This window comes from Cololabis saira, chromosome 18 (genome assembly GCF_033807715.1).
Source record: "Cololabis saira isolate AMF1-May2022 chromosome 18, fColSai1.1, whole genome shotgun sequence".
Classification (NCBI taxonomy): domain Eukaryota; kingdom Metazoa; phylum Chordata; class Actinopteri; order Beloniformes; family Belonidae; genus Cololabis; species Cololabis saira.
The window spans coordinates 42,654,809-42,664,765 of record NC_084604.1 but is presented as its reverse complement, the minus strand read 5'-3'; positions in this window follow the sequence as shown (position 1 = coordinate 42,664,765).

The window sequence follows — 9,957 nt, the reverse complement described above, 5'->3', positions numbered from 1 at the left end:
TACTGGGCTCTGACCTGTTGTTGGTCCAAGTTTATATTTAGTTCATCCTTTTGTCACAGCAGTTCATTTGTGACCAACTTTTCCTCGTGATTGTGTTTTTCAGGACGCAGTTCCCTTGACAGCGCTGCCAAACCTCCTGCAGAGGGCAGTATTGGTCGACTGGTTTTGGTACATGCAGTACATGCAGCTTTTTAAGCCTGGATTCTGGTTCCACATTAAATCGACGCCGAGCGTGCGGCGCAGGTTTTGCTTTTTTGCACAATAGTTGTCCTTATCTCTTTGATTCACTGTGACCGGAAAAGCCGGAAGCTAAACAAAGTATCAGCTAGCGCTCTGGGGGGGTATTGCACCGCGGAGAAATGGAGTGATGGAGAAGAACGAAGGTTCAAGATGGTGTCACGGCGTCGCGGCAACGGCGTCGCGGCAACGGCGTCGCGGCAACGGCGTCGCGGCAACGGCGTCGCGGCAACGGCGTCGCGGCAACGGCGTCGCGGCAACGGCGTCGCGGCAACGGCGTCGCGGCAACGGCGTCGCGGCAACAGCGTCGCGGCAACAGCGTAGGCTCTGTGTTGGTTTAACACAGAACTATAATCCAGGCTTTACACCACATTTGTCCCGCTTGTATCAGGTAAAGGTGAGTTGATGTTGTTTCCTCTGCAGATGAAGGCAGGAAGTGTGTGAAGGCAGCAGCATGGATCCGTGTGAGTGGGAGGACGAGACAGTTCCTCTGGAACAGAAGGGAGGACGAGGAGCTCAGAGGTGAGACAAGACCGCCTAATCCCAGACCAAGACCAGAGAGTAGCGAGGCCCCGATACCATTTTATCACACCGAGTACGAGTATTTTAATTTGTGTACTTGCCGATATTGAGTACCGATACGAAACTTCTACAATAAAAATAACTATAAAATAGCTAAAAATGCAATGAAAAATGCAATGAATTGGAAGACAGGTTTTATTTGCAACAGATAAATTAAATAAAAATAAATAAAATTAAAGCTGCAAGCAGCGATGAACGGGCCCTCGCATTCATGGCCACCGCCCCCCATAAGCATATCAGAAATGACACCACCCACAACTCTCTATGTCAAACCATTCAAAAGTTATAGCAGGAAATAGGGACAACCAATCAGAAGAAGGGGCGGGGCAAATTTTCACCAATTATGGTCAAGGACTCTATACCGAGTCCCATGACACCACCCACGACTCTTTATGTCAAACCATTCAAAAGTTATGGCAGAGAAAAGTATTCTAGGGGGCGCTGTTGAGCCGTTAAGCCACGCCCATTAATGCAAACCATGAAATATCAAATTTATCGCCAAGCCTGGCTTGCATGTAACATTTGGTGACTTTTGGAGAACTATCAAATATGGACCAATCAGATGAAGGGGGGGTGCGCTTGTTGGTGTCTAGCGTCGCCACGGTAACACTTTTGAAAGAGAAAAGTAATGCGTGTAGTCGCAGGATGGAGACGCACATTTTGAGGTATAACACACCTGGGTGCACGTTACGGTTCGGGCCGTATTAATTGCCGAAGGAATGGCATAAATTGCGCCAAAATTACACAATAAATTAAAAATGGCTGACTTCCTGTTCGGTTTTGGCCATGGCGCCAAGAGACTTTTCTTTAAGTTGCAACATGTTGCAGGTGTGTACCGATTTTCATGCATGTACGTCAAACCGTATTGTGGGGCTTGAGGCACAAAGTTTTCCGGGGGGCGCTGTTGAGCCATTTTGCCACGCCCATTAATGTAAACCATAAAATATCAAATTTATCGCCAGGCCTGCCTTGCATGCAAAATTTGGTGCCTTTTGGGGAACTATCAAATATGGACCAATCAGATGAAGGGGGGCGCGCTTTTTGCTGTCTAGCGTCGCCACGTTAACACTTTTGAAAGAGAAAAGTAATGCGCGTAATCGCAGGATAGAGACGCACATTTTGATGTATAACACACCTGGGTGCACGTTACGGTTCGGGCCGTATTAATTCTCGAAGGAATGGCTCATATTGCTCCAAAATTATGCGATTAATTCAGAATGTTTAAAATGGCCGACTTCCTGTTCGGTTTCGGCCATGGCGCCAAGAGACTTTCCTTTAAGTTGCGACATGATACAGGCGTGTACCGATTTCCGTTCATGTACGTCAAAGCGTATTATGGGGCTTGAGGCGCAAAGTTTTTTCGGTCTGAACCAACCAGATGAAGGGTGGGCGCGCTTTTTGGCGTCTAGCGTCGCCACGGTAACGCTTTTGAAAGAGAAAAGTAATGCGTGTTGTCGCAGGATGGAGACTCACATTTTGATGTATAACACACTTGGGGACACGTTACGGTTCGGGCCGTATTAACTGCCGAAGGAATGGCATAAATTGCGCCAAAGTGACACGATTAATTCAAAATGGCTGACTTCCTGTTCGGTTTCGGCCATGTCGCCAAGAGACTTTTCTTTAAGTTGTGTACTGATACAGGTGTGTAGCGATTTTCGTGCATGTACGTCAAACCGTATTGTGGGGCTTGAGTCACAAAGTTTTCCGGGGGGCGCTGTTGAGCCATTTTGCCACGCCCATTAATGTAAACCATTAAATATCAAATTTTTCGCGAGGCCTGACTTGCATGCAAAATTTGGTGACTTTTTGGGCACGTTTAGGGGGGCAAAAAGGCCTTCCTTTCGTCAGAAGAATAAAGAAAAAAAATTCCTACAGATACAATAGGGCCTTCGCACTGAAGGTGCTCGGGCCCTAATTAGTAGAATAACATTTTTAAACAAAACTCAGCCCAGCGGCCAGGAGCCAGTCAGGCCAGGAGCCACGCCGACAGCCCCCTGAGTCCCAACACCGTGGGTCGTCTCTTGTCTCTTGTCTCTTGTCATCGTCTCTTTTGCAGAACCTGAGCTAATGTTGGCTGTTGTGGTCTTGCAGTAGCATTAGCAAACTCTGTATCCTCAGCTGAGGCTCAGAACAGAGCTAATTATTCAAAAATTATCCACTTCAGAAGTTTGTAATGATTTGTTCAGAACACAAACAATAGAGGAAGAGACTGAACATGAATAAAGCGATTAAGGTGCAGCAGAGATCGTCTGTGATGCAGAGTTCAAGGTGAATAACACAAACCTTGACTGACACGTTTGAGTGGATGACTGAAGCAGCCGTCTGTACATAGAGTGTTATCGCTTCACAACAAGACTTCAGAAGCTGTTACTTGGACCTGTCAACCAATCAATTCAATTTCAATTCAATTTTATTTATATAGCGTCTAATACAACAGAGTTGTCCCTAGACGCTTTACAGAGACCCATACCCAGAACATGACCCCCGAGCAGTTATTACATAAACAATGGCAGGTAAAAACTCCCCTAGTGGGAGAAAAACCTTAAGCCAAACAGTGGCAAGGAAAAACTCCCCTTTAGGAGGGAAGAATCCCTCCTAGAAGAATCACAGTCAAGCATCTGCAGACCAATCCTCTTTTCTCTCCATTTCTGCAACAGTCAGCCTCAAACACATGACGATGTGACGTCTGAGGACCAGGTTAACTCCAGGGAAGGGATGATCTTCAGGAATGACAGCTATACTGTAAGTCAAACTGCTTCCAGTCTTAAATCACAACCTCTTTTGTTCCTGAATGAGAAACTCAAAAGTTCCTTGTTCTTCAGCTTCTTCAGCTGATGGAAGCAGAGATCTCTCTCTTTCAGAGCAAATCATGTTACAGACAAAGAAAACATCATCATTCCAACAGACCCATCAGTCGATGCTAACGCAGAAGGGCCAACTTTTGCAAATCCTAATTTGACCACCAGAGGCTCCAGAAGTGAGGCAGTCTCGTAGTCTGTAGAGGAAGAACCGGACAAACGCTCTGACAAAGCTGAAGTAGAGCAGCTAACATCTGAGACGCTGTTAGAAACGTCTACCGCCGTAGACGGGGCGGATTAGAAGGTAGCAGAGGTTGCTCAAATGTTCAGTGATCCAGTGTGGACCTTGATCCAGTTTCTGAACCTCAACCAGGTCTGTCCCCCCGAAGATCTCTGCTTAACCCTTTCATATTCAGGAGGTGGAGACGCAGCAAAGAGCTGTTAGTGCAAGCGATGCATCTCCGGATCAGAGCTCTTGAAAAGAGTTGACCCGTGTCCATAGCTACGTCAACTCAAAGCTCACGCGTTGACGTCAGTAAACACACCACGTTAGTTCCTTCGTTTCGGTCAGATGTTGACTCTTATTTCGGTGCCTTAGAGCGCATGGCTACTGCACTAAATTAGTGTTGGTCTCTACCGTTGCAGTGCTAACTTGAAAAGAACGGTGTTGCACGCCTATGAACTTGTCCCTGAAGCATTTTTTTTTTACCTTTATTTTACCAGGTTAGTCCCATTGAGATCAAGGATCTCTTTTTCAAGGGAGACCTGGCCAAAAATGGCAGCTTTAAAAGTTACAGGCAAAACAACTTCAACAACAACAGACATAGAGGAACAATACAAGATAGCTCACAAAACAGTGCCAGTAAATAACTTATAATACTTAAAAACTTTGACAAGTACCAACAGAGTTATTTAAAAATGTATTTGTAAGAGCTTCAAAATCAGACAATGACACTAATGTGTTTAGCTTTAGGTCTTTTTGGAGGCTTTTCCAAGCAAGTGGGGCAGAACAGCTGAAGGCTTTCTTCCCTAGATTGGTCCTCGCACTTGAAATGGACAGCAGGATTATGGCATCATTTGATCTCAGGCTAAAATTACTGATGGCTTTCAACTTGATCAGAGAACAAATGTAAAATTGAATTTTACCTAATATAGCTGTAACAAATCTCAGTGCACTATGATACGCAGCGTCTAACATCTGCAAGAACTGGGCAGGAGCATTCATGTACAATAGATCACCATAATCCAAAATTGGTAAAAATGTCGCAGAGACCAGTCTCCTTCTGGCCTCAAAGGAGAAACATGACTTGTTTCTGAAATAAAACCCTATTTTTAGCCTCAGTTTTTTAAGATTATTTACATGCATTTTAAAAGAAAGGCAGTCATCAAGCCAGATACCAAGATACTTATAACTAGATACTAGTTCTATTTTGTTTCCCTGAGCAGTAGTAATGTCTAAGGTATTCACTGGTGTCTTCCTAGCATTTGAGAACAGCATAACTTTTGTTTTATCAGCATTTAAAATCAGCTTTGGTTGCGAGAGCTGAGTCTGGAGAACATTAAAAACAGCCTGCAACTTAGCAAGAGCCTCTGGAATGGAGGGCCCAGCACAATATACCACTGTATCATCTGCATAAAAATGAAAGTTAGCATCATTTACATTTTGACCTAAACTATTTATATGAATAGAAAATAAAAGTGGACCTAAAACAGAACCCTGTGGCACCCCATTTCGGATGTTAAGCCACTCAGAAGTGAGACCATCAAATTCGACACATTGGGACCTTTCCGCGAGGTAGTTTACAAACCACCCCACTGCCTGCTCAGAAATGCCAATACTAGTCAGGCTCTGCCTCAGAATATGATGGTCCCCAGTATCAAAAGCCTTTGACAGATCAATAAACAACAACAACTACAACAACAGCTCTGTTTACTATCAACAATGCCCATGATATCATTCACAACCTTCATTGTTGCTGAAATGGTGCTGTGTTGCTTCCTAAAACCAGACTGGTGTTTAGATAGAATGTCATTTCTACATAAAGACTCCTTTAGCTCTTCACTAACAAGCTTTTCCAGAATCTTAGCCAGAACTGATAGTTTTGAAATGGGCCTGTAATTATTTAAAAGAGTGGCCTCCCCTCCCTGTAGCAGAGGGAGAACATAAGCGGACTTCCATACCTGTGGGATCATCTTAGAGCTTATGGAGAGATTAAAAATATACGTAAGTTGTGGAGCAATGAAATCTGCCGCTGACTTTAAGAAAAATGGTTCAAAATTATCTGGTCCAGCCGGTTTTCGAGTATCTAACTTGGTTAGGGCTTCATGTACAGCTTCAACAGAAAAAGAAGAGAAGCAGAATGGGTGATCCACACAAGCTTGTTCTGAATCAAAACCTGCAGTGTCCACGGATGCAGAACCGGAGACAGAATTGAAGAGTGAACCACATGATAAAAAGTGCTTATTAAAACAATTCCATATTGTAACTCTATCCGAGATAATGCCAGATTCAGTAGTAATGGAAGGAGGCAACTCATTATGGTTTACACTAACAGATAAAGATTTAATGGCTTTCCAGAATTTCCTTGGATTGTTCAGATTTTCAGTCGAAGCAGAAAGATAGAACTTTGATTTTGCGCTTTTGACTTGAGCAGTAAAACTGTTTCTATGCTGTCTAAAGTGGAACCAGTCTGACTCGAGGCCTGTCTTCCTAGCTTTTCCCCAGATAATTCTGCAGTGAACCAGTGGTTATCCCTGCCCTTCACTCTAAATGTACGCAGAGGAGCATGTCTATTTACAATTTCTTTAAAACCATTAAAAAAGTAAGACCAAGCTAATTCAACATCATCAATCAGATGATGTTCTACCCCAGTCAAAATACAATAAATCATTTAAAAAAGCCTGTTGGACAAAATATTTAGTGTCTTTTTTAATAATTATGCGTGGTTTACCTTTCAGAACCTTTGTAGACCTTTGAAAAGCTCAGACCGGCAGAGCCAGCAGGTCTAGCTCCACCCCCTATCGTGTTTGCTCTCTGTTACATGCAGCATCGGCCAAAGTTGGTAGGTCTTTAGTCATTTTGTCCTGAGGATTCATTTCATTTCATTTTCATTTTATTCTTTATTTCATTCAAAAAACAAAACAATTTAATACAAACACAAATACAAATGTTCCTAACTTATGAATGAAAAGGGAGCAGAAAGAAGAAGAATCTTATCTGATCTGCCCCTTTCACAAATAACATAAATTAATAATAATAAGAAAAAACAACTAAGTGAATAAAACAACAGGATTGTCCACATGTCCTGAGGGTTGTCCACATGTCCTGAGGGTTGTCCTGAAGGTTGTTGTCCATCTGATTCTCTATCAAGAATTCAGATTTTAAGACTTAATTTATGATGATTTCTTTCTTTTAGGTAAAAATGTGGTTGAAGGGCACTTTGAAGAATTTGGACTCCAGTGGGCTGAAGGAATTCCACTGGTACCTGAATAATGCAGAAGAATCAGAGGATGGTTTCAAACCGATCGAACTGTGTTATCTGGAAAAGGCAGACAGATTGGACACAGTAAATCTGATGATGGAGAGGTTCTCCTCAAAGACCAGAGATGTGGCCGAGACGATTTTAAAGAAGATGAAAAGAGATAAAGGTCTGTTGTTGAGAAGGAAAAAACACAAAAACCATCTTACTATGAAGATTTTATCCTGTTTAAACAATAACTGATAATAATATGTTTCATTGACCTCCAACAGAAAAACCTGTTGCCCAGGACAATCCAGTCTCTCCTGTGGGTGCAACAGGTAAATGGTCCCGGTCAGTCGTATTAATTCACTTCACAAACACTCTCCTGTGAGGATGCTCTCGATGGAGCGTCTGTAGAAGCTGCTCCTGATGGGGCTCTGGCTTTCCTCAGTTTCAGGCGGAAGTAGAGGCGCTGTTGAGTCTTCTTTGCCAGTGATGCTGTGTTGGTGTCCCTGGAGAGGTGACGTGCACACACAGGACCTTGGTGCTGCTCCATTGATAGAAACAAGAGCATGCTGGGAGTGAGCTCTCCTGAAGTCCACAACAATGTATGTTGTCCACATTCATAGAGATTGTTGTGTGTCCACATGGTGGCTAACCTCACTCCTGTAGTCTGGTCCACATGGTGGCTAACCTCACTCCTGTAGTCTGGTCCACATGGTGGCTAACCTCACTCCTGTAGTCTGGTCCACATGGTGGCTAACCTCACTCCTGTAGTCTGGTCCACATGGTGGCTAACCTCACTCCTGTAGTCTGGTCCACATGGTGGCTAACCTCACTCCTGTAGTCTGGTCCACATGGTGGCTAACCTCACTCTTGTAGTCTGGTCCACATGGTGGTTAACCTCACTCCTGTAGTCTGGTCCACATGGTGGCTAACCTCTCTCCTGTAGTCTGGTCCACATGGTGGCTAACCTCACTCCTGTAGTCCGTCTGGTCCACATGGTGGCTAACCTCACTCCTGTAGTCTGGTCCACATGGTGGCTAACCTCACTCCTGTAGTCTGGTCCACATGGTGGCTAACCTCACTCCTGTAGTCTGGTCCACATGGTGGCTAACCTCACTCCTGTAGTCCGTCTGGTCCACATGGTGGCTAACCTCACTCCTGTAGTCTGGTCCACATGGTGGCTAACCTCACTCCTGTAGTCTGGTCCACATGGTGCCTAACCTCACTCCTGTAGTCTGGTCCACATGGTGGCTAACCTCACTCCTGTAGTCCGTCTGGTCCACATGGTGGCTAACCTCACTCCTGTAGTCCGTCTGGTCCACATGGTGGCTAACCTCACTCCTGTAGTCCGTCTGGTCCACATGGTGGCTAACCTCACTCCTGTAGTCTGGTCCACATGGTGGCTAACCTCACTCCTGTAGTCCGTCTGGTCCACATGGTGGCTAACCTCACTCCTGTAGTCCGTCTGGTCCACATGGTGGCTAACCTCACTCCTGTATTCTGGTCCACATGATGGTGTTATGTTCACACACTTAACACTTATCATCAAACTTTCTGGAGACAAAAGAGACACAACGCGGTTAAATGACTTGCGCAAGGAGAGCAGTCGACACGTGTAAAATCTCAAACCTACTCTAATTCGTCTCTGCTGCTTCCTTTCTTTTTTTCACTCTGGGTGTGCCCTAGTTTACATAGCTGACTGCGCCCCTAAAGGGAGGGCGAAAGGGAGTGGTCGCAGTCAGTGGAAAGGTATAGATGGTTCTTGTTCTTGTTTGTTAGCAACAAGAAGTTTCCTCTTCTCTGCAGATTTCTGCTTTATGCTGATAATCAGGAAACTTCTTGTGCACTTGGCGGAATGCCAATGTTTTTTTTCCTTATACTCCGTACCAGGACCCAGTCTCCAGGTTCCACTAGTTGATCCGCCTGTGGATTGATAGGCGTATCGGACTTTGTTTTTCTAGCATCTGTCTCATGTAATCAGATAAATATGTTTCTTCCTCAGTTTCCCACTGGTGTTTAAAAGCCGGGAGCCTATATGGTCTACCGAATAACATCTCGTAGGGTGTGAGTCCTCCTGAGCTGGTGATGTTTAAGTACATTTTTACTAGATCCAAACATTGAACCCAACTTCGAGTTTGGCACTTAATCCGTAGTCTCTTTTACAATCAATTACTAACCACCTTTGAGGTATACCAGAGGCAACACGATGTGGTTAGGCGGAGCTCAAAACTTGGGGAAATTGGATAATTCCACTTTGATTTGGGTCTGTGATGTCACAGTTCCCTTTGGATCGCAAAGCTCACTGAAAGAGTAGTCATCAGACTTCAGCCGCTCAAACAAAATAAAATAAGTATCTTTCTTAAACAGAAACCTGTCCTGTTTAACTCAAAATTGTACACATTTATATAAAACAATAGAAAGAAAGAAGAACATCCATTCTGTAGTAGTGCACGTTTTTTAGTGCAATAACAAATGTGCAAACAGAAAGTCTGTAGAAAACTTATATATTTGTGCCTCAAAAGGCATGACTGTAGGCTACAGTTGTAGTGAAATAGAAAAAAAAACGTATGAACAGCTCAATTAAGTTAACTTGCGTTGCTTTGTTTTAAAAGTCATTCATTGGAAGGATGTCAACATTTTGAAAGGAAGATACACCAAGATAAGATAAGCTTTCTAAAGGAAAATTAGCTTTGTTTTAGTTGTTTAGGTGCTGGGCACATGAGTCGAGACTGTGACAAGCATTTGACCTGCAGGGTTTGTGGTCAAAACCATCCCATTGTGCTTCATGTTGACAAAAATGACAAAGTTAAAGCAAACACAAAGTATTCCAAGGAGCCTGTGGCATCTCACAAAACTTGTGGTCTTACAGG